The sequence below is a fragment of the Delphinus delphis genome, chromosome 2 (genome assembly GCF_949987515.2).
Source record: "Delphinus delphis chromosome 2, mDelDel1.2, whole genome shotgun sequence".
Taxonomy (NCBI): Eukaryota; Metazoa; Chordata; class Mammalia; order Artiodactyla; family Delphinidae; genus Delphinus; species Delphinus delphis.
In genome coordinates this window covers 166,355,777-166,381,012 of record NC_082684.1, presented here as the reverse complement: position 1 = coordinate 166,381,012, position 25,236 = coordinate 166,355,777, and the positions used below count along the sequence as shown (strand labels likewise).

Here is a 25,236-nt window from a genome sequence, read left to right as displayed (position 1 = left end):
GACGCGCAGGCTCAGCGGCCATGGCTCACGGGCCCAGCCGCTCCGCGGCATGTGGGATCTTCCGGACCGGGGCACGAACCCGCGTCCCCTGCATCTGCAGGCGGACTCTCAACCACTGCGCCACCAGGGAAGCCCTTGTGCCATTTCTATATGAATGTCCTATGCATGTTCGTGGAATAATTCTAGGCTTAAAGTAGTTAATATACTTACATTGAATTTTTATCTATGAAATTTAGGAGGGATTTTCCTACCCCAGAACAGAATATTCTTACAGTAGTTCCAAGATGTAGCTGTGAGATTCCAATATCCTTTTTTTTATTTAACCAAGCAGAAAATTGAAAGCAAAGGAAGTGTTTAGAGCAAGTGAAAAACAAAATAGAGAGGAAGTAACCAACTTTTGAATTCCTGGTACCTCCACATCCACCTCTGGGTTAAGTTCTTTCTACGATGCTCCAGTACTTCAGCTCAGTCCCTCTGCATGTCTCACCTCATTGTCCCCCGCCCACCCCCGCCAATTCAATTTCATTAATCTAGTCACCTCAGCCTCGAAGTCCAGCTCAAAACTCATTTCCACAGAGATTTCTTTAAATAACCTTCAATATTCTAAAGGGGTTTTACTCAATATTTCTCCAGGATTTAAACTAACACAACACTGTAAATCAACTATATTTCAAAAAAAATTTTTTTAACTTCTCCAGGATTTAGATATTTCATTATTATTTACTGTATATTATTATAAAATCTTGGTAAGCAAACACTTTTTAAAATTTTAAAATTAATTTCATCAAGTGACACACATAGTTTAGCAAGTTAAATGCTATTGCAAAGTTTAAAACAAAAATACTATGACACTGTCCAACCTCTCCACAAACCCCCATTCCTCTGTCCTGGAGGCAAACACTTCTGAATTTTTTGACTGTTTAATCTGGCATGTATGTATTTCTTTATTCCCACATAATATGTAAATATGGCTATTTCCTAATCTATTGAGGTGAAATTCACATAGCATTAAGTTAACCATTTTAAAGTGAATAATTTATTGGCATTCAGTACATTTACAATGGTGTGCAACCATCACCTCTAGTTGCAAAACATTTCCATCATCCCATCACGCCTACCCATTACACAGTTGCTCCCCCTTCATCCTTCCCTCTGGTCCCTAGCAAACACCAACCTGAATTTGGTCGCTATGGACTTACCTATTCTGAATATTTCACTGAAACGGAAACACATATTATGTAACCTTTGGGGTCTGACTTGTTTCACACACCATAATGTGCTCTGGAGGTTCATCCGTGTTGTAGCATGCATCACTACCGCACTCCTAATTATGGCTGAATAACATTCTATGGTATATATATACCACGATTGTGTAACCATGCATCCACTGATGGACATTTGGGTTGTTTCCACCTTTTGCCTATTGTAAATAATACTGCTGTGAATGTGTGTACATATATTTGTTTGAACCCCTGTTTTCAGTTCTTTTGGGTATAGGAGTGGAACTACACTCCTATAGGAGTGGAACTACAGGGTCATATGGTAATTCTAGGAGTGGAACTACAGGGTCATATGGTAATTCTATGTTCAATTTTTTGAGGAGCCATCAAACACAAACAACTATTTTGCATGCACATTCTAACTAAATAAGTTTCTTGAAGGGGAGGAAATCCTTGTCTTTAATTATGTTTGTATTTTGCTTTCTTTCTTTCCATCCTTCCCTCTCTTTCTGTATCTCTCTCTCCAAGTTATATGGCTCCTGGTTTTTTTTTTAAAAAAAAAAAGGTATAGATAGGAACTTTCCATCTCTGTAAATTTATTTCAAATCAGACCAGTCTTGATGTTTCTCCATCCACATACTCTTCTCCCCAGATAAAGGACTTATCAGTAAGTAAAAAATAATGCAATTTAAAAACTATTTTAAGCTTGTGATGAATAACAAAGCAAACAAAAAATTATTTAAACATGGAAAAAAACTTGGGACAAATCCTGAATCACAGAACATTTCCCTGTGACGCAAAACTTGCTTATAAACAAGTGACCCCTCAGAATATTTCTGCTATCCTGTAAACCACGTTTAAATAGTTTGAAAAAGAAAAATGAGAAATGAAACTATTCTTATAAGGACTAAGATATTTAATACATGAAAGGCCATGTCAAAGGCAGTCACTGATTTTAACTACTGGCACCACAATTTGTAGTGAGTATATAATAAGGTGGGGAGGAAGTGAAAACTCACATTTATTCTGCCCCTACTGAATCATTCACTAGTAGGCTAAAACGGAAAGAAAGAGGATTTAGGATAACCAGTAGGGAAGCCCCATCATAATGGCTTTGGACACTAAAACACAGCTCCAGAAAGCCAGAAAACCCATATGAAAAACTTTTTGAAAAGATACACATATTTTAAGGGGATTTATATGTAATTCTCTGTGATCATTGCTATGAGGGTCTGGGTCTCATTATCAGGATAACTGCACTTTTCCTGTTTTCAGATTGTAGACGCAGTGAATGACATCACTGATGACATGTTTACCTTTGCATTGGCTGCACGTGAGTTCAGGGCCCGATTTTCTGATCCACATCTCCAAGGATAGAGGATTTCGTAGCATACATTTTGTATACTGATCTCATCATAAGTTCATTTTTTTTCTTATCCCTATTTCTACTCTCATTGTATGTATCTTCTTTGCTCTGACTTAGAATCTATTAGGAACAATGTAACAATAAAGAAATCAGCCTCTCTAGCCATTCCACTCCCAAGTGGACTTTGATTCTAGGACTCTAACCTTAATTGGCACATTTCCAGCAATCTGTAATTATTCAGTAGGTTCGGGTGATCTTAGGGTAACCTGTATTATCATGCTTGAGAGCATGGGCACAACTTACTGTGCCTCATTTCGCTTAGTTATCAGTGGACAAAATTCTTACCTCCTCATGTGGTTGTGGAGCATAACTTACCATAATTCATGTGAAGAGCTTAGCACATGGCCTGGATGATAGTAAGTGCTCAATAAAAATCAGCTCTTATTGGCTATTGTGTCCTCCTGTGAGCTTAATTTAGAACAAACATTTGTATATACATAATTCAAACTACTTCATTTTAAAATGCACTAGCACAGGGGTAACCAAGTATTTCTTAATACCAAGAAGCATTTTAAGTTCACCAACCTAGAGGTGAAAATAAGGTGAAGAAGTAAAGATAACGAGTGCAGAGAACTCTTCCAAAAAGTCAGGTTGTGAAGAGAAGGGGCAAACTAGGTGGGAGGTTTTAGTATTGAAGGAGAATTTAACTGTATATATTGAATTAATTTATAATTTATAATCCAAAATTTTTACATATTGCATAGATTTAGCACAAGGGATGCTTATCACAAAAGGATGATGAGTTTACCTATTTAGAACTACTACAAAATGTGTGCATAAGAATCCAATACCAAAGGGATTCAATGATCCAAAACTAAGCCTTATATTGTAAATCAGAGTTTTGTTTCAGATGGATTTAAAGAAAGGTATTGCTCATTTATTTCATAAGGAGAAGGTTTCCAAATGCCCTGAGCAAATTTTGTTTCATTTTGTGTGCACAGAGTCTATATTTCCTATATTTTAATGACATATCCTCATCTAATGGAAATGTGAGCGTAAGTTTCCTATATACAGCATTAGTCAGAATGCTTCCATAAAAGCTATTTAAGGCATAAAAAGAACAATAATGTCTTTCAAAATTGAAACATACATTTATATCATTTGTGTCACAGTTTCTGCTTTCTCATCACTTGCAAATTGGGGCAAAGTGTTCCCCTTTAAAACAAAACCCTTTCTTTTTTAAAGATCATGAATTTCAGAGGTCATTTTGGCAGACTGAGTAATGACATTTATCTTTTAAATGAAGTGTTGTAAAAGTTAAAGCTTTGCCTTTTTCTTTCACAGGCAGGTTTAATTGTTAAAATTTGGGTAATGTGACTACTTCCTTTAGAATCAGTTCTACCTTATTTTTAAGAAGATAATATTTATAGATGAGACAAAGTAAATATATATGTTTTGACACTGAAATTCCCAAAGTTACATGTTAGCCCTATGCTTAATGCTCATTTTAAATCTCTCTGGTATATATTTGAAACTTCACATTGTGAGCCACAAAATACTAAAGGTAAACTCTTAGAAGCTACACTGAAGAGACTCTAAAATTGATACAACTTTTACCATTCTGTCACATAATACTCAATAGTAAAGAGGAAGTAAGATAAAAAAGGAATCTCCTTGTTAAGAAATCATCAACGTTTTTTAAAAAATAAAATTTTAAAAGCTTCTGAGCCACAGAATTTAAAAAATGAACAAAATTAGAATCTAAGGCTTATATTTTTCAAATGAACATTTGGAAACAGTGGTTAATTATTCTGGAAATAGAGTCAATTTTAAAAAACAGATCCTTTAATAGTAATTATATCAAGAAATTTGGGGACCTATAGGAGGGGGATCAAGATAGCAGAGTAAGGGCTGCCCTGGTGGCGTAGTGGTTGAGAGTCCGCCTGCCGATGCAGGGGAGACGGGTTCGTGCCCCGGTCCGGGAAGATCCCACATGCCGCAGAGCGGCTGGGCCCGTGAGCCATGGCCGCTGAGCCTGCGCGTCCGGAGCCTGTGCTCCGCAACGGGAGAGGCCACAACTGTGAGAGGTCCGCGTACCACAAAAAAAAAAATGATAGCAGAGTAAGACGACATGGAGCTCACCTCCCCGGACCAAAAAAAAGAGAAAATAAGAATAGCAGGCTTGGGCTTCCCTGGTGGCGCAGTGGTTGGGAGTCCGCCTGCCAATGCAGGGGACACGGGTTCGTGCCCCTGTCTGGGAGGATCCCACATGCCGCGGAGCGGCTGGGCCCGTGAGCCATGGCCGCTGAGCCTGCGCGTCCGGAGCCTGTGCTCCGCAACGGGAGAGGCCACAACAGTGACAGGCCCGCGTACCGCAAAAAAAAAAAAAAAAAAAGAATAGCTGGCTCAATAACATAAATTATTTAGGACATAATATGGACAAAATCTGGTCACAGTACTTTCATCCAATTTAGTTACTCTTTCACTCACTTCACTGACTTAACAAATTTAGGGCTAGCCACCAAAGGGATAAAATGAAGTCTCTCTCCTCTACCATCAAAAGGGAGAGACAGTCATGCAAATAGCAGCTGTAATACAATAAAATAACTGTTATAATCGAAGTGGGAACCTAGTGCTAGGGGAGCATAGGGAAAAAAAGGTAGCTTGGGGTAAGAGGAACCACCCAAGCCTGAACTGACAGGTCTTTGCAACTAATTGCATATGGAGGTGAAGTTAAAAGAAGAAATCGAAGAAAAGTTTAGGTAGCTGACTGGGACAATCTCTTAAGTAAGGATATATAGAAAGGGGAGCAGATCTGGAAGAGTGCAGATCTGGAGGGATGATGATTTCAGATTGGTACGGATTAAGCGTGAGGTGCCTATGAAACAGCTGGGTGGGGTACCTAACAATCAGCATAGATACAAGTCTGCATTTAGAAGGAAGTTCTGAGCTGAACAGATTTGAGAGTAGGTTTGAAGTCAAGGATATAAATAAAATTGCCTAGAGGTACCAAAAAATAGGAGATCATGAGGCATTAATTTTGCTGGGGAATAGAGTAAACTAAATGGACTAATTTTTAGAATGCCTTCAAGTCCAGAATCACATCACATATTCCAGTGCGAATTAAAGCTAAACTTTATTAGAGATACTAAAGAGTTTTAGTGGGTGTCTTGTGAAAGAATAACTACTACTGATAACAAGAATAATGATAATAACATCAGCATGCAAATCAACACAGGTTCCTAGACAGAGAAATTAGGCAGAACCTTAAAAATGGAATTACATAGGGAATTCCCTGGCACTCCAGAGGTTAAGACTCAGCGCTTTCACTGCAATCCCTGGTCGGGGAACTAAGGTCCCAGCAAGCTGTGCCGTGCAGCCAAAAAAAAGAAAAAAAAGGGACTACATTAGAGCAAAACTTCCATATTAACTGAAAACATGATTTGCACAATGGTTACTACTATTGACACCGTCATTCCTATGAGGCTGGTAAACATGCAAAGGACTTTTAAAATGTTTGCTGACTGATGCATGTTTAGAGAAGAACAGTACTTAGACCTACGTCTGTTCAATGATAGTCTGCCTGAGTAGGCGTCAGACTAATCTGTTGCAAGTACAAAAACAAAATCTCAAATGATAAAATAACACTGAAACCATCAGTGACTGTAAACGGAAACTAATAGCTCTTGATATGGGCCCTGAGGTCTTAGAAATGGAGAAATAATGCAAAGAGCCAAATGAACACAGGTTTACAGACCAGAACATGTGCTAGATGGGCTTGCAAGAGCCACCTGGGTACCTGAGCAGGTAAACGCAACCCAAAGTATGATAGCTTCAAACTGTTCAAACATTCAGTGATGCTCTAGCAACTTGCTCCCTGCCCTAACTCCTGCTGCCTCAGTTAATCCATGACACATCCCTCCCTTGCTATTTTCCAAACACTTAGTTCATGGTTAGAAACCTCTCCACTCAATTTACAGACATTCCTACTGACCCCCTGGTGTTAACTTCGGCTGTCCCCGACCTTCATCCTCTGAGAGCACACACAGAACCAAATATTCCGGCTACTACACTCCACCCTAACCACTGCATCCTCTTTGCTGCTTCTGGCAGAACATAAGCAATTCTATACTCTTAAGAGGCAATTAAAGATTGAACTAATAGGTGACATGCAAATCGTCTAAAAACACCTGACTGAGAGCAAAAGAAATAAGGCATGCTGGCTGAGTTGATTCCTGCATTATTTAGTTAAATGGTATTTACAACTATTAATAATTAGATAACAGTTACCTGCGCAACTTCATCAAATTTTAAAAAGTAGAAATCATGGCATGATAACATTTTATCTCTCCCAGTAAACACAGAAGTTCAAAGGCCCTATGAAAATAAAATTCAACTGCTTCTGACATTTGCAATGAATATTAATTTCGCTTAAATTATTTGTTAAAAGCTTCAAAGACAAATGTCCTTGAAATAATGTAGGTTCAAAATAGATACCTGGTAAATTGTAGTTAAGTAGTAACACAATCATTTTAAATTTATCCATTAATATTCAATTCCACATCCATTTCCAATCTCTTGGGTACCAAGTTCACTGAACAACTGTGCAGTGACTTAAAGAGTTTGCCAGTATGTCCACTGACTGGGCCCATAATGGTGGCTACAGCCCCAAGGTCAAGAGAACAAAGGGACTGGGGGTTGTAGGGAGGAATGTTTATGTTCCTCTCCCCGCGTTCCTCCCTCAAACTAGAGAGAAGCAAACTTCTGTCATCGTTTCCTCTTCACCCTCTGTGCCAGATACTGTGGGTACTCTGTATACTTCAGCCTGGAGCTTCGGAGGAGTCTAGAAACTACCTTTCTCCCTTGCCTGCAGGGTCCCTCTGAGAGTCTATCACTGAGAGGGCCTCCAATGAGATTTGGAAGGTGAAAGTTTTTGGGTTTGTTTTTGCCTTTTTTTTGGAGCAGAGGAAAGTTTATTGCAGGGCCATGCAAGGAGACGCGGTGGTTCATGCTCTAATAAAACCCCCGAGCTCCCCGAACTGTTTCCACAAAGCATTTTTAAAAGCCAGGTGAGGGAAGGGGGTCGCAAGGTATGTGATCGGCTCGCGCACAGTTCTCTGATTGGCTGATGGTGAGGAACAGGGCATTGTCACAGGAGCTAACGTTATCAGTCCTTAGGCTCCAGGAACCCTGGGGGGCTGGGTGCTCATGGCCATCAAGTACTTAACATCTGCCATTTGGCGGGGACAGGTTTCACATCTGTTAAACAACTCAGGAAATGGGCAGAAAGTTATTTTTTGTGTTGGCGGCTGCAGGCAGACAGCAGAAGGGAGGAATGCCCTATAGAACGGCACCCTTCTGAGAGTTCTGCTTCCAGATTTCCTAAGAGTGGTCACCGTGTGCTTGGCTCTCCCATCTTGCCATGGCTGTGTAAGTCTCAAATTCTCGGAGTTAAACTTCTTCCCACTGAAACACTTTAATTAGTTTCTGTTTTCCCTCACTCACTCTTTCCCAAAAGAGGGGAGTAGTTGGTTTGATCTGCTGAAGTTTGCCATTAACTGGACAATAGCTTACTAGCGGGCAGGGTTACTTCATCTTTCACTTTCTGGGATGGGACCCAGAGGGCTGTGCTTTGTTTCTTGTTCCCTTCTGGTAAACACATCTGAGCAGGTCCCCAAACCTTCTGTATTCGTTTCTTAGGGCTGCTGTAAAAAAATCACAGACGGAGTGGCTTAAAGCACCGCAACTTTATTAAGAGTTCTGTTGGTCAGAAGTCTCACTGGGTCAAAATCAAACTGTCAGCAGGGCTGCAATCCTTCTGGAGGCTCTAGGGGAAAATCAATTTCCTTGCCTTTTCCAACTTCTGTAGACTGTCCACATTCCTTGGTGCGTGGCCCTACATCACTTCAACCTCTGCTTCTGTCATCACATCTCCTTCTGTGACCCTCCTGCCTCACTCATATGAAGACCATCATGATAATATTGTGTCCACCCGGAGAATAATACCCAAAATAATAATAAAACCCAAGATAATCTCCCCATCTCAAGATCCTTAACACAATCGAAGCCACAAAGTCCCTTTTGCCTTGTAAGTTAAAATATTCCCAGTTTGGGGGAATTAGGATGTAGACAGTTTCGGGGGTGAGGTGGCCATTATTCCACTTATGACACTTTCTTTCTGGAAGCAGCCTGCCAGCCTCATCCATATTCAAGCAAGTGGTCTTGGAGTCTGTCTGAAGAGCTGGTCCCTCTCTCCCTCTGCAAGCACACCTGAGCTGTGGGGTCCAATTCTAAATAACGAGTAGAAGTAAAAAAGTCCCACTTTGGATGAGCCTAAAGCATATATTCTAATACAGATTTCACAAACCTCTGCACTGAGGATTCTACAGACAAGCAAAATCACTGTTTATATTTTCCATCAGGCTCGCACTCTTGCTTGGCTGGTTTGCTTTATCGATCAGAACCTTTGAGAATGAAAAGGGTAGACGGTGACCCGGTCCCCTAGACTCATTATACCCACTCCGTAGACATTTGATGAACTACCTGACGGTTTTTTTTTTTTTGGTTTTTTTTTTTGCAGTACACGGGCCTCTCACTGTTGTGGCCTCTCTCGTTGCGGAGCACAGGCTCCGGACGCGCAGGCTCAGCGGCCATGGCTCACGGGCCCAGCCGCTCCGCGGCATGTGGGATCTTCCCGGACCGGGGCACGAACCCACGTCCCCTACATCGGCAGGCAGACTCTCAACCACTGCGCCACCAGGGAAGCCCCTGACGGTTCTTTTGTAACAGACTTTGCACTGTATATATTCCGCAATTCGAATTTTATACAACAAATTTTTCAAAACCAAGGCACACCTGCGTAAATCTACATTTGAGTAAAAGTTCAATGTAACTTGAATCATCTGCAAAATATAAAGAATTTTTCAGAAATACCCTCACCAACTGAGTTATTTGTAGTGGGGTGGACGGACCTAGAGACTGTCATGCAAAGTGAAGTAAGTCAGAAAGAGAAAAACAAATACCGTATACTAACACATATATATGGAATCTAAAAAAAAAAAAAAAAAGTTGTTGTGAAGAACCTAAGGGCAGGACAGGAATAAAGACGCAGACATAGAGAATGGACTTGAGGACACGGGGAGGGGGGAGGGTAAGCTGGGACCAAGTGAGAGAGTGGCATGGAGATATACACACTACCAAATGTAAAACAGATAGCTAATGGGAAGCAGCCACATAGCACAGGGAGATCAGCTCAGTGTTTTGTGTCCACCTAGAGGGGTGGGATAGGGAGGGTGCGAGGGAGGGAGACGCAAGAGGGAGGAGATATGGGGATATATGTATATGTATAGCTGATTCACTTTGTTATAAAGCAGAAACTAACACACCATTGTAAAGCAATTATACTACAATAAAGATGTTAAAAAAAAAATAGCCTCACCACTGGACACTAAAATACCGTAAAATCATAGCACCCAGTAAGTTTCAACTTCATATCAGCACAGAATGAAAAGCCTGTGAAGGCTCATCAAGGAGGCTACTCCACTCTTTCACATTGGATTAACCAGCATACACCATACTGTTCACACCGCTGATTTCCTCAGCCAATACAATCCTCCTTAGCTATAAATAAAGCCGTCTCCATCACATTCATAATTGAATATTTAAATCAATATCAGATGCAGAAATGTCCTTGGTGACAGCAGAGCAACTGTGTTTAAAGAGCATAATACCTGCCAGCGCAGGAGCTTCATCATCTTTTTAACTGAGAATAGCATTATTTGATTAGAACACATCGAAGGATTAATGGAAATTTTAAAATCGTATGATGGCAAAGCTAGAAATTACACTGGCCTGAATTATAATGCAGCTCAGGGAGTCTCTGGCCTAGAAAAATGCTGCCTGCATAAGGTGACAGAAAGCCTACCCACTCCTGCCACTGCATTTTCTTAGTCCTTCAGCCATCCATTCGTTCACTCACGTTCATTCATACCTTCATTCACTCATTCTGCATCTATCACGTACCCAACACTGGGGATATGAAAATAAACAATACACAGACCCTGCCTTCAATTTGCTCACTCTCTACCAGAGGAGAAAAACATTCAATTCACTCTCTGCACAATATAAAAAGAGCTATAACAGAGGTCACGAGAAGCAAGAGGAGGGGTCAGGAATTCTGCCCAGAGAGTTCCCAGCAAGAGGCAGCACAGCCTCATATCGCCATGTGCCAAACAGAGATACGACAGCACTTGAGGCAGAATAAGGGCTATCTAGTAATAAGGGCTAGAGTGACATAATAAGTTTCACGGAAGAGGTAATATTTGACACCTGCTTTGAAGAATAGGTAAGCACATGTCCATCAGGAAAGAAGAAAGCGCATTTCAGGTGGAAGGAAGTTTCTTTTTCTCCATGAATTTTCACCCACTACTGGTGGGTGAGGCAGCATCTGGTCAAAACACCTGGAGAACAAGTCATGAACACCTTAACCGAAAACTTTGCACTTCTCAGTACATCTGTTTCCAGAATAACCCATCTCCCTTGGAGGGGATCCACATGACCCTCCTTCTCTAGTCTAAACACACCCAACTTCCTCTTGGAATTCCCACCAATGCCTTAAAGGTCACATCTGCAAGTCCTGTCGATTCTAACTCCAAACCAAATCTCTAGTCTGTCCGCCTTTCCTCACCCATCTCACCTCTGCAGAGTCACACCTGGATGCTCCACCTCGACCCCACTTAATCTCTCCAAAAGTAGCACGTCATCTTCGTAACACACAAATCTTTTTGACTTGCTCCCCTCCTGAAAACTGTTCACACTGCACTTGGAATAAATCCACACTCCTTGCCAGCCCCCAGGACTCTATGATGAAGCCCCACCCAACTCTTCCACCTCGGTTCTCACTGTCTTCTCACTCATTGCTCCAACCAGAGCTGCCATCTTTGAAGCCTCCAAACAAGCTCTCTCCTACCCCAAGGCCTCTGTATATCAGGCGTCCTCTACCTGAAACCTCCTTCCCCTCATTCTTTACTTGACCAGAAACTCCTTATCCTTTAGAGCTCAGCTTGAGGGATAGTGCTGACCAGTGGAAAGGGCACCCAAAAGGGAGGTGGGCAGGTCTGCCTTGTGTACTGGCCCTGACGTCTCAGGCTACGTGAGAAGGAAGTCGTCCCGTGTTTCTGGGCCTGTGTGTCCACTAGAAAATTAGGGGATGGGACCAAATGCGTGCTCATGTTTCTCCCATCCCCATCCTTCTTTTTCTACTGTTCAACTTAATCTTGTTGCTCTCTTACTCCCTTCTCCCCATCACCAGCCTAAAACCATTTTTCCTTCCCTCACTCTACTCCATTTCCCTCTCATCTCCACTTTGAGTTTCATAAAATGAAAGAGCTAAAATGGAAAGAGCAGAAATAATGAGTGATAGCACAACAGACATGGAAAAAGTGCTTCACAAAATCCAATACCATTTTATGATACAAACACTCAACAACCAGGAAGGGAAACGGAACTTCCTCAACCTGATCAAAGGCACCTTCAAAAAACTCACAGTTAACATTATACTTGATGGTGAAAGACTGAATACCTTCCCCCTAAGATCAAGGACAAGACAGGGATGCCTACTCTCATCCCTTCAATTTAAACTTGAACTACAGGTTCTAGACAGAGCAAATAGGAAGGAAGCAAGCAAGCATCCAGATTGAAAAGGAAGAAACACTAAAGAATAATTTTTTAAAATATATGCAACACTTATACCCTTAAAATTACAAAACATTGTTCAAAATATTAAGGAAGACCTTAATAAATAGACAGCCGTGTCATGTTCATGTATCAGAAGAATTAATATTGTTAAGATGGCATTACTCTCTAAATTGATCGACAGATTTAACACAATTCCTACCAAAATCCCAGCTGGATGTTTTTAGCAGAATTTGACAAACAAATCCTAAAATTAATATGGAAATTTAAGGGAGCCAGATAGCCAAAACAATCTCAAAAACTAAGAACCAAACTGGAGGACTCACACTTTCCAATTTAAAAACTTACTACAAAGCCACAGCAGTCAAGGCAATGCATAAGAACAGACACTTAGATCAATGTAATAAAATTGAGAGTCAAGAAATAAATCCCACATTATAGTCAATTAATTTCAGCAAGGGTGCCAAGATAACTCAACCCTTTTCAACAAATGATGCCGGAACAACTGAATATCCACATACAAAAGAATAAAATTGGACACCTTCCTCACACTATGCACAAAAATTAACTCAAAATGGATTAGACCTAAATTAAGCAAGAGCTAAAATTACAAAACACTTAGAAGAAAACGTAAGAATAAATCTTAATGAATTTGAATTTGTTGCACAAGTGATGAAAGAAAAAACAGATAGATTATACCTCCTCAAAATGTCAAAACTTCTGTGCTGCAAACTAAACCATCAGAAAAGTGAAAAGACAACCCACGTAAAGGGAGAAAATATTTGCAAATCATGTATCTGACAAGGGACTTGTGTTTAGACAATTTACAAACCAATAATAAAACGACAAATGACTCTAAAAATTGACAGTATATTTGCATAGACTTTACTTCTCCAAAGAATATATACAAATGCTCGATAAGCATATGAAAAGATGCTCAACGTCATTAGTCAATAAGGAAATGTAAAATCAAACCCATGATGAGATACCACTTCACATCATTAGGATGGCTATAATCAAAAAAAGAGACAAGTGTTGGTGAGGATGTGGAGAAAACAGAACCCTCATATACTGCTAGTGGGAATGTAAAATGATGCAGGCCCTCTGAAAACCAGTTTGGCAGTTCTGCAAAATGCTAAACATAAGAGTTATCATATCACACAATAACTCCACTCCTAGATATTTACCCAAGTGAAATTAAAACATATATACATATAAAGACTTGTGTGTGACTTTTCATAACAGTGTTACTCATGTTAGCCAAAAACGGGAAACAACCCAGATATCCATCAACTGATGGATGGACAAATAAAATGCGGTATATCCGTACAATGCACCAGCAGATGAAGTACTGATACGTGCTACAACATGGATGAGCCCTGAAAACAGTATGCTAAATGAAAGCAGCCATTCACAGAGGCTATACATTATATGACTCCATTTATATGAAATGTCCAGAATAAGTAAATCCATAGAGACAGAAAGTAGGTTAGTGGCTTCCAGGGGCTGGAAGGTAGAGGGGGAATGGTAATTGTCTGGTAAAGGTACGGGAATTTCTTTTAGGGGAGATGGAAATGTTCTAAAATTTGAATGTGACGACTGTTGCACAATCCTATGAATACACTAAAAAAAACTGAACTGTATACTTTAAATGGATGTATTTTAAAATACATTAAATTATATATCAACAAAACTGTTTTTTAAAAAAGGAAGGAAGAAAAAAGATGCCGAGACCATGCTTCTCCTTAGTCATCACTGAGATCACCATTCGCGGTGTCCTCACCTCCTCCCACCCCAACCCCCAAAGCCCTCATTCTTCCAACAGAGACCCAAGCTTGGCTCCTATGCTGAAATGCTCAGGATAACCTCACTCAGTCTGGGCTTTTCCTTTGAAATGTATGTATATATATATATATACATACATATATGTATGTGTATATCACACGATTTATGTTATATACAGAAATTCTAAATTATAAATTTATAAATTTCAAATTTCTAAAGTTCATATTTCCAAAGGCATACCCTGATCATCTATTCCAGGGGTCAGCAGACCCAGAGGCACAATCTAACCCTCAGCTTGTGTTTTGTTTTTTGTACTGCCCTTTAGTTAAGGATAGTTTTTACATTTTCAAATGGTTGTTTAAGAAAAAAAAAGAATACGTGACAAAAACCAAGCATGGATTGCAAAGTCTAAAGTATTTATTTACTATCTGGGCCTCTGTAGAACAGATTTGCTGACTCCAGAATGTATACATTTTTTTTCTACTATTCACAGAGTTAAAAAGAAGAGGGATGTTTATAGTTTCCTTTGCTGTGCAAAAAGCTTTTAAGTTTAATTAGGTCCCATTCACTTATTTTTGTTTTTATTGTAATTACTCTAGGAGGTGGGTCATAAAAGATCTTGCTGTGATTTATGTCCTAGAGTGTTCTGCCTATGTTTTCCTCTAAGAGTTTATAGTGTCTGGTCTTACATTTAAGTCTTTAATCCATTTTGAGTTTATTTTTGTGTATGGTGTTAGGGAGTGTTCTAATTTCATTCTTTTACATGTAGTTGTCCAGTTTTCCCAGCACCATTTATTGAAGAGGATGTCTTATCTCCATTGTATACTCTTGCCTCTTTTGTCATAGATTAGGTGACCATAGGTGCATGGGTTTATCTCTGGGCTTTCTATCCTGTACCATTGATCTATATTTCTGGTTTTGTACCAGTACCATACTGTCTTGATTACTGTAGCTTTGTAGTATAGTCTGAAGTCAGAGAGCCTCATTCCTCCAGCTCCATTTTAATGAAATATTACTCAGCCACAAAAAGAAATGAAATTGTGTCATTTGTAGAGATGTGGATGGACCTAGAGTCTATCATATAGAGTGAAGTAAGTCAGAAAGAGAAAAACTAATATTGTATATTAATGCATATATGTGGAATCCAGAAAATTGGTACAGATGAACCTATTTGCAGGGCAGGAATAGAAATGCAGATGTAGAGAATGGATGTGTGGACATGGGGGGGAAGGGGAGGGTGGGATGAACTGGGAGATTAGATTTGACATAAATACTCTACCATGTGTAAAACAGATAGCTAGTGGGAACCTTCTGTATAGCACAGGGAGCTCAGCTCGGTGCTCTGTGAAGACCTAGATGGGTGGGATGGAGGGGGAGGGAGGTCCAAGAGGGAGGGGATATACGTATACATATAGCTGATTCACTTCACTGTACAGCAGAAACTAACACAACATTGTACAGCAATTATACTTCAATAAAAAATAAATAATTAAATAAAATTAAAAATTTTTAAAAAGGAGAGAGATGGGGGTGTGTAAGACAAAGGACAAGAGGAAAACTTGTATCTTTTCTTTTACATCATTGTTTGCAATAAGAAGAGTAGAATACAGATGACAGCTTGTACAGATTTCATTAGAGTCAATTGTTAAATTTTGAAGGGTTCTGAGAGCCAGTTGACGTCATGCTGAAATAAGCTATGGCAGAAATATTTACAACACAGGAGTTAACAAGTGCAACAACTCAGAGCTTTTTGCTTCTCCAGGAAGCCAGCACACCTCTAAATGAAAACCTTCTATAAATGTTCTCACCTCTCTACTTTTCAGAAATCAAAGGGTAGGGAAGAAGCTTTGAATCTGCTTTTGGGTCTACAGGGAATGCGTTCATGCAACACCATGGAACAAAGCTAGAAATGGGTAAGGAAGTACTCAGAGCAAGGTACGAGGTCCTCCAAAGAAAAGAAACCTCAGAATCTCACAGTGACTGCCTCTCATCCCCCTTCTCCCTGTCCCTACTGTGCTGCGACCCCCATTCTCTGCGTGAGTGACCAGGACAGTCTCCACTCCCAGGTCTCTGCAGACTGTTGTGAGGGGAAGGGCCAGCTAACTGCCCGGACTGTAGGTAAAACCAGCTCCTGGCATTAACCAAGGCAATGGGTTGCCAAGAGAGTAGAGCTTAAATGTTCTCACCACAGAAAAGAAATGGCAAATATGTGACACGATGCAGGCATTAGCTAATTCTATGGTGATAATCATTTTTCAATATATGTGTATCAATGGACTGTCAGTAGAGTAGAGCTTAAATGTTCTCACCACCAAAAAAAAAAAAAAGAAAGAAAAGAAAGAAAAAGGCAATTATGTGATGTGATGGAGGTGTTAACTAATGCTATGGTGGTAATCATTTGTCAATATATAAGTGTATTAAATCAACACACTGTATACCTTAAATGTACACAATGTTATATGTCAATTATCTCAATAAAGCTGGGGAAAAAGGCAACAGAGAAGATTTCCTGATCACCACTAGAGGCAGCACGGGTCACACTCTGTGTAAAGGCATTTGAGAGACCTGAACGCTGGGGTTTAACCATAGAATGAGGCCAAAAGGAAGGAGAGGCGATGAAGACTGTAGGAAGGAGAGAAGGAGGACGAAGTAGGAAGGAAAGGATCATTGTTTTGTTACTTCTACAAAGGGAGTGCCAGATGCCAGCATCCAATATTAGGGATCTGGTGAGCAAAGGACACAAGTATGTTTGAGAAAGGTGGGATCAGGACTCTCAGCAAGTTTCCAGCAAGCTAAGCACCCTTCTCCTCTGCAGAACAGGGCCACAGCAGAGGCCTCAGGGTGGGAGACTAGGAGAGCACCTTATTCCTTCCAAAACCATGAGTGCCACTGATGCGTGGATATAGCAACACTGAGATTTGCCTTGTGTGCGTCTTAATTCTCAAGGATGTCTACATACTTAATGTTGATTATATACTTTTATTTACGCTTTATTAATTTAACATGAGTTTATAAATTGATCTGTAAAAGTTGGTAAACACAGGTGATCCAACATTATCTATTTAATAGGATAACTATATATATTTATTATATGTATATATAATATACAGTATGTATGATTTTAATATATAGTATAATTATATACTATAATACATATATTATAGCATATGTATTACATTATACTATGTATTTTACATATAATATATATACTACATATTATATGTATAATTAATATATATAATCTCTTGGTCTGTTGACTATACCAATGAAGAGTCAAGGAAGAGATTACTTGCAAATTGCCTGCCTAGATCTTTTGGCTGTAACACGATGGAAATTAGAATTTTATTAACTAGAAATTAATACTCATTTTCTCATATGAAGAAACAAACTATAGTATCATTTTTTAATGCTCAGCAATGAATTAAGTAGGCTTTTCCCAAGGCAGCTGGGAACCTAAATTCCACAAGTAACATTGTCTCTAGGAGAAAAAAATTTCCAAACAACCTACTTATTAAAAACATTTAGAACAAAGTGTGTTTGTAAAACAGGCACAAAAAAATTGTGTACACAGTTGTTTGGAAAGCTAAAAGTCACCCCCTCTTTCCTTTCAGTGTTACGATAGTTTGGGTTTCTATCCTAGAGTCCCCAACACACACTCACAGTCTCTTGAAAAGTTGCTCTGGCTGCATGTCTCACAGTTGTAAGAAAATGGATTTCTCACGGCTCTACTTCAAGGTTCTTGGCCCCATTTTTGCTGCTTTGGTAACTTTTCCTGGCTCCAGAAAAGCTACTCTAAAGTAATGCAAATTGGACAAGGTCACAGAGCATGCTAAGAACAGATCTGGTAACCCGCAAGTACTAAACCCAAGGTGTTCCTTCTATTTCTAGAGCAAAACATGGGCACAACATAACATTATTTTTCTGTTAAGGCAAAACCATTATGAACACTCAGGATTACAAATACTATCTGTTGAGTAAACTCGTAAAGTGTGACTGCTCTGAGCTAGTAGGAATTATGAGCTATAGGGTTTAGTATGGTAGTTTTATAGAAATATAATAGTGTACCCAACTTTAACACACAGGCACAATATCTGCTCACAATGTCCTGGTAGAACCGTAAAAAACATCCTATCAGCTCAGCCAACAGTGCATTTAAACAGGCACAGCCTATTCTTAAGCTGTGTTTTTATAATTAAGGAGTGGTATTTAGCACACAGGCAATTCTAAGCCCTGGGGATAGCTTTACTGGGGTCCATTTTAATTAATTATTATTTTTTCATGTAGTACCTCATTGGTTAATTGATATGGCCTCATAACTCGTCCTCAGCTAAAATTCGTTGGGCCAGGAGGCAACCAATGAGAACAGTCATGTTAAGACAAGCAAGAAGCAAACCCAGCACTAAGAGACAAGAAAAGTAGTTAAAACTCAACCTCGGTGGCCAACTAGTGACCTACACAGTCTCTCTCTGTCCCTTCTCATGTTTCTGCTCTCAGTCCTGACTTCATCAGATGACTCCATTAAGAAAGAATGTTCCAGAAACAGCTGTGTTGTCCAGTTTGGCCCTGATCTCCACTTTTGGCCCCCAGAATACTACTCTTCCTATCCTCCCACTGCCACTGCCATTTAAGAACTACAATGTCGTCCCTTAGGGGAAGAAGATCCCCGCCCCACTCCAGAAGGGACCGCATGGAGTTCGGGATAGACTGTGATGCTCTCACCCTGAAGATGGAGCTTACAGCAGCCGCCTTCCAGAAGCCCCAGGACAGAGGGTATGTCACGGAAAGAATTATGCCATATCTTAGAGAGTTAACAGCATTTATTTCCTAATTATTTCCAGCAGCACATATAAACAACCCCTGGGGTTCCTTCAAGGTCATTTCTAAAAATAACAACTAAAGATCCTGGGAGAGCAGGGCTTCTGACCACAGTCTGGGTTAAAGGAGGGACAAAAAGTCCAGGAGACCAAAAATGACGACATAACAATCACGTCTGATACTAATTAAGCATGTACCACGTGCCAGGCGCTGTGATTAGAACTCAACATGCATTTTTATTTAATCTTAACAAGACCCTACGCTACAGGAACTATTTTCTCAATTTATTTACTTGACAAACATTTACTGAACACCTACTATGTGCCACACATTGTTCTAGGCACTAGGAATACAGAACTGAACAAAGCAGACAAAATCTTTACCTTCATGGAGCTTGCCTTCTAGCGGGGGAAACACAAGACAGAAGCAGGTAGAATTTATGGTCATAATAGTCACAAGAGCTAAAAGGAAATTAGTGTAGAAAAGGGGGATAAAACCTTATAGGGGTGTCATCTCAAATACGGTAGCCAGGAGAGGCCTCAGTGAGAAGGGGAATTTGAGAAAAGAGGGAGGGAAGGAGTGAGTCAAGCAGGTGACTGGGAAAGAACATTCCAGAAAAAGGGTACAGCAAGTTCAAAGTTGCTTAGAAGGTAGGAACAGGAAGGTGGTCAGTGTGATGGAAGTACAGTTATGGGGGGGCGGGGAGTACAAGAAGCCAGAGAGTTAGAAGGGGCCAGACAGTGTAGAGCCTTACTCATTTAATGTACTGGAAGGACTTTTTCTTTTCCTCAGAGAAGAGATGGGAAGACATGGGAAAAGATAAGCAGAGGAGTAGTATGACGTGACTCATGTGCTCACAGTACAGCTCTGGCTGTGTGTGGAACCTAGACTTTGAGGCGGGGCCAAGATGGAAGCCAAGAGAGAAGCTAGGAGACCACCGCAGTAACCCAGCTGGGAAATGGTGGAGGCCCAGTCCAGGCTGGTGGCAAGGGAGACAGCAAGAACTGGTCAGATTTGGAATGTATCATGAAGGCACAGCTACAGGATTTGTAAATGAATTCGATGCTGACTGTAAAGAAGAGGCGTGAAGGACGACTCCAAGGCTTTTGGCCCAAGCAACCAGAAAAATGGAGCTGCCCCTTGCGGAAAGGAGTAAATGCGAGAAGCAGGTCTGGGGAAGGGGCACACCAGGGGCTCATCCATCCAGAAAGGGACACTGGCAAAGGGAGCAGTATTTTAGGTTTAGAATCTCTAAAAGGATACGGCTCTCATATTAAGAATTCCATTTCTACCTAAATGACGCCTCCTTCACTCAATCATTATTATACTCACTTGCTCATTCATTCATTCCTTTATTCAACAAATGTTTATTGAGTGTCCACTCTGTACCCAACAGTGTGCTAAGTCTCAGACATGCAGTCAGCAAGAAATATTCCACTCTTTTTCTTACAAAACTTATAGTCTAAAGGGGAAACAATAAACAAATAATTATGCAAATACATCTATACCCATATGTAGGTAATTACCTATAAACAAAAGTCTAATAATAAATAAAAAGTAACTTGCCCAGGGGCTTCCCTGGTGGCGCAGTGGTTAAGAATCTGCCTGCCAGTGCAGGGGACACGGGTTCGAATCCTGGTTGAGGAAGACCCCACATGCCGCAGAGCAACTAAGCCCATGAGCCACAAGTACTGAGCCTGCGCTCTAGAGCCCGTGAGCCACAACTGCTGAGCCCACATGCTGCAACTACTGAAGCCTGCGCGCCTAGAGCCAGTGCTCCACAAGAGAAGCCACCGCAATGAGAAGCCTGCCCACCGCAACAAAGAGTAGCCCCCGCTCGCCGCAACTAGAGAAGGCCTGTGCACAGCAATGAAGACCCAGTGCAGCCAAAAATAAACAATTAATTAATTTAAAAAAAAAAGAAAGTAACTTGCCCATGTAGCTGGGGAGAGACAGGGTTGGAATATAAGCACAAGTTGTCTTCCGCCAGAGCCCACACGCAATAATCCAGCTGGGAAATAATGGAAGTTCAGTCCAGGCTGGTGGCAAGGGATCGACCTCCAGCCAGAGGCGCTCAGTGGAGACAGAACACAAGCAGCCAAGGAGAATCAAACTCAATTCCTGAAGTCCTTACCCTACAGTATCACTGTCACAGAGCCCTTTCTGGAGTGGAGTTCCCTCCTCTTTAAAATGATCTATACAGAGACCAGAAGATCTCTAAAGCCCCTTCCAGCTCCAAACTATGATTCTGGGACACGCATTTGTGTCAAAATGTAGGAAACGAGATATGGCGAGCACCCAATGGAAACTTATTTCACAATTCTGCCGAGGCACAGACCCGTGTGTGGGGCTGGGAGGCACGGAACCCTGAGCAATTCCTTTGCTGCTCTGTCCTGTGAAAGACCTGGAAAGGCAGCAGGAACAGTGAGAGTTGGGGGCTGGCAGGTCGGATTCCTCTCAGAGATGGAGCCAGGAGGAGAGAGTGACCTGGAGAGAATAAGAGGAAAGAGGAAATCCAAGGATAGCAGCAGATCTATTAATTTGCCCCTGTGTTTAAGTGCCTTGAGGGCGTGCTTTCCTTTCAAGCCTGGAAGGGACGATATGTGGGACTCTTGTGCATCTGAATGGGATCCTGGGAAATTCAGAACCTTAACCGTTTTAGCTCCTCATTTTCTCATCTGCAGAAATGGGGCTAGATAATTTCCAAGCTCAGTAATCTATGACCCCACACTCCTAACTCTCAGCATTTCTGTACCCTGACTACATTTCTAAAATAAAGGTTCTGCCCTCTAGAATGTACTCCTTGTTCACCTGTAAGATTCCTTCAGTCATTCAAGCTAACAGTATGATTATGGTAATAATCCAAATTAAACAAGCACAACAGAAGAAACTGCAGTGTTCGGTTAAAGAATCCCAAACTTTAGCTACTTTTTTAGTATTTACTTACATTTACTTCTAAACATAATTTTAATCACCATGCATTGTCCACGATCACAATACTCTTTCTAGCACTCTGACAATGTCCTAAAACATCTACAAAATACCTAATAATGGAAAATACGGATTTTTTTCTATTCGTTAACTACAAATTGCTCGTTGGTGCACTAAATTAATGACATCAACTACAGAATACAATGCCCAAAATAAAATAGAACTCTACAGTGACATATTCTGATTTTAAATGCCTAATTAAATCATTCAAGTAAAATAATCTTATTTTGTAAGTAGAAAAAGTGAGGTTTACAAAAATTTTAGAGTGGCTCCAAATCACATTTCACTGAGAAGGTTCTAAATCCGGGATTACTGCCTGTAAACTCATGACTCAAATCACTGAATTATTATTACCATTAATAAATACTTATTTTTAAAAAGTAAGTAGTAGTTCTGTTGTACATGTAAAAGAATATATGACGCTGGTAAATATAATAAAATTAAATTAATGGGAAAAAAAGTGTTTATCACTCATCTTAGAACCTGAGTGCACCATGAGTTACTTTACAGTCTGTTACCACCTTCTACCTGAGTGCAATGGTAACCTCCGTTCAAATAATTAAACCAAGGACAGTCTTGCATATATATGCTTAATCTTCATTGGTAAAATCTATGTATAAATATTTTAATCAAGTTTAAATTAAATATGGTTAAAGCACAGGGGTAGAAATGTGCACATGAAGCAGCAAAATATTATGAGACGTTTGAAGGAATGATCTGGGTAATTCTGAAGTATTTTTTCACCAACCTGTCCCACTATCCTAGACACATCCAAATCACCATATTATCAACATATTCACATGAGCATGGCATTATGACCTCCATGGTAAATTAACAGAGACCCTGCTATAAAAAAGTTATAATCTAAATAAATATCCAAAGAGATGTGTGTATTTCATAGAAAGAGAAACTGAGTTGGGTGATGCTAATTTCCATTGTGTGAAAATGGGAAACAAAACCTGTTTGTTAAAGAATATATACTTTCAAATGTTTATGAACCCTAGCTTCTTTTCTTTCTTGCCCTCTCCAGCTCTATTTCTCCTCCTTCCAAGTCATTCTTTTTCTTCTTTACATGTTCCCCCAATTCTTTTTCCTCTTTACATGTTCCCCCAATAATACTTTTCACTATTTATAATTCATCCATTCATCCATCCATTTAATGGATCTTATTGATGACCTACTATGTGCCTGGCAAAGGGTTGTCCTCTGGCCATCAAAGATGAATAACAATGGCCCTGACTTCAGGGAAGTCGAAATCTAGCAGATGTTGGACCCCATGGTTAAGGAGCTGGAAGTAAGTCATTATGAAAATCAGATATCACCTGCCCTTACCTGTAGAACTTGTATTTTTTCCATCTTCTTTCGAGACCACATCTCTTACAGACTGTAAGCTCCCTGAGTACTGGGACCATACATCAATCACTTCTATTACCCCAGCATCTAACACAATGCCTGGCACATAGTGGGTCTCATAAATTATTTTGCATTATTAAACGAAAGAATCTGAGTAAATGAAAATGGGTAAACACTATGCATCATGAATGACCTCAAAACACTGGAATTTAATTAACTACCTCCCTCTCCCCACAAAGTGCATCCTTGGTACCAGAAGCTGAGTGGGATTCTGGTTTCTTAAGCACAGACGGTCCTAGTCTGGAAAATGATGCCTTCGTTGCCTTCCCAGAATAATCGCATGCCATTAAATATAAAATTCCCTGAGAACCTTCCCCAGTTGAGAAGAGGGTGGGCAATGTGCCCGCACCGCCCTCCTCTGCCCTCCTCAGGGCTCTGCTCCAGGGAGGAGCGCAGCTTCCACGAACTTTTCTCCCCGTTCGAAGTTTAGTCAGTTAAAGAATAAAAGCTCCTTCAGGAGGCCGGTTAGAGAAGACAAGAGCTGAACGTACACCGAAAACAAGTGAACAGAACGCCGAGGGTGTCTTTTGAGTACACCGGGTCTCCCCGGCCCTCGCGGCTGCTGGGAACAGCCTGACGACTGCGGGGACGCGCGGCAGCGCGGGGAGGGCGGGCGGGGGGCGCAGCTGGGAGGCCCGAGCGCTCTCGCCCTCGGAGAAGCCGCCTAATTACAATTAGCCACCGAGACTCCAAAAGCACCCAACAGCTGCTGTAGGGGCCCGGAGCGTCACACCCGCCTTCTCCCTGGACCGCTGTCTCCCCCGTCGAGGCTGGGGCATCTCAGAAGACCCCAACTTCCCACTCCGAGCCCCTGGATCCGGACTCCCTGGCGCCCCGGCGTCCCGACCCTTCAGCGTCGCTGCCTGGGGCCGGGTTCTGCCTCCTCCTGCCCTCGTCTTCCAGCATCCGGCAGCGATGCTCCTCGCGCAGCCCCGAGCGAGAAGCCACGCCATCTCCTAGGCGCACCCGTTTCCAACCTCTGAGAAGCCCCTGGCTCGCCACTCCAGGGGGGCACGCCACTCCAGGGGGGCACGCCAAGGTCACCAGCGTAGGTGTGACAACCAACCTCCACCTTCACTCTCTCCAAATCCCTCCCTTTCCGAGATCTCCAGGGCCAGGTTCATTTCGCGTCCCTCTCCGCAGCTGGGGGTCTCCTCCTCTGACACCCCCTCGCCCCACAGGGATCCCACCCTGGCTTGGCCCTCCGGGTCCTCGCCCGTCCGGTGACGCTCACCTTCTCTCCCGGGCGAGGCTCCCCTGTAAGTCCGCTATCCTCAGCGAGCTAGGGTAGGAGATAAACCTCCCACTCGCTCCAGGGAGGGGCGGGGAAACCGACGCAAACTTCTGCTGCACTTACTTCGGGCCGAGGCTGCCGCCCCCTCGCCTCTCCTCGCTCTCCCACAGGCAGCTGCTCCACGGCGGTGACCTGGAGCTGACGCGCTCGCATTCCCCGTACCAGCGCCGCCGCGAAATGCTCAGGGCTGGGGTGGGGGGGTCTCTCCCGGGCGAGCGCGCCCGGAGCCGGAGTCCTGGGGCAGAGGTCCGGCCGCCGCGTCGGGCGGCGAGCTGAGCGGCTGCCGCCGCCAGCCGCTCGGGGAGGCTGCGCACGGCGCCGCGCGCACGACTCCTCGGCTGGGTCGTTTCTGTCCGAGTTGCAGTTTCAGTGCCTGCCAGGACTGCAGCACCCTCTCCGTCCTCCCCCGGAAACGACTTTCAATTCACCTGGCGGCTCGCTAGGCTCCCCCGCGAGCTAGCAGCGCGACAGCGGGTGCAGAGGAGAGGGAGGTGCGCAGCAGTGGCGCCCGCCCCAGTGCGCCTCCAGCCTCCAGGGCGAGGAGCGCGCGGCCCTCTTCAGCCGCTCTCCTTGGGACTGCAGTCCTGACGTCACCCCACCCCCACCCCCCGCCCGGCGGAGGAGCGGCGCAGAGGGTGGGGTGCGCTAAGCGAGGACGC

General features: G+C 42.0%; 1 protein-coding gene across 2 annotated transcripts in view; it reads right to left on the bottom strand.

The window, feature by feature from the left end:
- Positions 1-24,978, bottom strand: part of KIAA1217 (KIAA1217 ortholog) — a 773,854-nt gene extending 748,876 nt beyond the window's left edge. The window contains exon 1 of one of the 2 annotated variants that reach the window (XM_060006227.2): positions 24,518-24,978. The gene's annotated coding sequence lies outside the window, so the exon portion shown is untranslated. The remainder of the gene's footprint in view (positions 1-24,517) is intronic. The other variant, XM_060006228.2, reaches the window with a different exon arrangement.
- Positions 24,979-25,236: the final 258 nt, after the last annotated feature.